A 2,571-nucleotide genomic window follows, 5' to 3' on the forward strand; every position below is an offset into this window, starting at 1 on the left:
TGCACGTTCAGATACGATCCTTCCGTTACGCACATTTACACAGCAATTCTCGCACAGTCAGCACACCTATACCGACCTCACGGCCACGTCCTGTTGCATCTGGGGCAAAAATCCGCAAACATATCGTGTGTGTAAGCACTTACGCAAACAATTCCCTCCCGCTATAGGGCGCCCTGCCCTCGATAATCCCATCATCTCGCATAATCCTTCGGTCGGTGAAATCGAATGCACAAACACGCACGCACATACACACACACACGCTGTCGACGAGCTGCTTTTCCGACGATCCATCCAAGCAAGCGAGGAAACGTTGCTTGTTTTCCCGCAAACCAGCAGGAAAACACTGGCAGGACGAAGTAGGCGAACCTTTTTCAAAATTGCAACGGAACTCCGGCATGTGTTTCTCCCTTTTTCTCTGTCTGTTTCTTTGTTGCTCTCTTTCTCGCTCTCTCTCTCTCTTTTTCTCTCTCTCTCTCTCTCTCTCTCTCTCGTTCTGCTAAGCAACCTGTCGAGTGTGTCCCTTTGCGGACTTTTCCACCACCCGAATAAGGGCTCCCGGGCTCGCCTGTCGCTGGCAGGAGTGTGCGTTACTCAACCAGCCGTCGTCAACCGCTGCCGATGCTGATGATGTAACTGGCCGCCGCAATAGGCACGTCGGAATGAGCCCCACACACATCCGGAGCCAAACCGAGCGAACCCAAAAAAATAAATAAATAGGAATAAGAATACACCAGGAAAAACCGCGAAGTAAATCCAAAATGACGGCAAAATGACATTGGCGCACGCTCTGGTCGCATTGGCAGCAGTTGGGAGCTGCACTTTTGCGGTTTCCCGAACCGAACAACGGCGAGAGCAGGTTAAAAAAGAAAATATCCACCCCATTTGCAACAAAGTGTACGACGCTGGCAAGCATTTGGGATTGAAAATTCGCCGTTTAGTGCTGGGGTGTATCGATGTTTTCCATCACTTCACAGGCAGTTTTGAGATGCATCTGTTGGCGATTCACGAGATCTTGATCATTTCTCTAGGGTTGAGACGTCTAGGGTTGAAGCTATACAAGCTGAGCTGCGATGTTCGTTTTTCGACGCAATCAGAGCGCTTTCCACGACGCAACATCGACGCATCGTTCGATCAAGCTCTATTGCACCAAATCCACTATAAACGCTCGCTTGTCGGCACTACCCGCCTGTTAGTTCACTCAGCAGTACAATTAATCGATCTTTCTAATCACTCCACCACGCCAACACGCCATCCCATCGGTTGACATTCAAAAAACCGCAAACACACGGCCAGCGCCGCGGTTGGTGTGCGTGGCGGGTACTCGAACTACCACTACGCCGCTGGAAAGTGCATCGCATGCAGTTTTTGCGGGCTCATTCATCAGGTGGAATTGCATCGCCAAACGCACACACACACGCACGAAACGCTTCCGGCTAAATGGCGGCTCAGAGGATGCACCCTACAGAAGGGGGTGGCTGGAAAGCGAGGAAACGGGTGGTGGGGAGGCAAATTACCCGTTGCAGTTATCTCTCCACCCGGCGTCACAGCACACACAAACGCACACACACACACACACACTCTCGTTTGCACACGCAGCGGCGAGCGCGCGCGCGCGCGCGAGTTTTCCTTCACCCTCCCCGCCCAAGGTCACCCAAGGGGTGGCAGGGTGGGTCGAGGGTGCGCAACTCGGCGACACGTGTGCGGACGGAATGGAGCCCGCGAATTAGCTCACCATGATGATCCGATCGTGTGGTGTGAGTACGGAAAAGCAAGCAAAAATGAAGTGCCCTGGACGGGCGAGTGTGAACAATAAATCAATTTAGATATCACCACATACGCGCGTACACATACAAGGACCCGTGGACACATGTAAGGAAGCAGCACCCAAAAAAACGGAGACCACAAAAAGCGTGTTCAAAACAACTTCCATCACTTCACTTCAACGACATCCCGTCACACACGTCAGGCATCATGCAGTTTGCAATCTTACACTCTTATTTTCTAACTCTACACCCACCCGTATACAGCACACGAGCAAAGGGGTTGGGGTGGGATGGACGAATCCGGCTAGAACCGATCGCGAACGAAAAACACCCCCTTTAGGCGTTGCAACGACGACTGCACTGCTGCGCTTCACCTTTCACGCGCGTCAACGTCAAACTGAACGGGTGTTGCGCGTTCGCGCGGGTTTCCGCGCTCGCAGCTCGAAACCGCGTCTGTGTGTGTCGTCCAGATCGGTCGTCGTTGTGTGTGCGTTCGTCATCTCCACCCCCGTTTGGAAGGGGGTGGTTATGGAAATGTGGAATGGTCAGGCGCACGCGCTCATCCAGCTCACTCCTCACAGTTGCTCCTGTTGCATCTGGTTGGTATGTGAAACGGCTTCAACCATCGGGGACGACTCCTTGCTGTTGTGTGAGGAGAAGCTTAAAGACATTTTTCAAAATATCGCACAACGCAAACGCAAGTCATTTGAATGCGCTCGATCCGTTAGAAAAGCTCTAGCAGCATGCCGGGAAGCGCATCATCTCGTTGCTAGAGCAACGACGTCCAGCATGCCGCCTACTGCGATTG

The sequence above is a fragment of the Anopheles nili genome, chromosome 3, assembly GCF_943737925.1.
Source record: "Anopheles nili chromosome 3, idAnoNiliSN_F5_01, whole genome shotgun sequence".
NCBI lineage: Eukaryota > Metazoa > Arthropoda > Insecta > Diptera > Culicidae > Anopheles > Anopheles nili.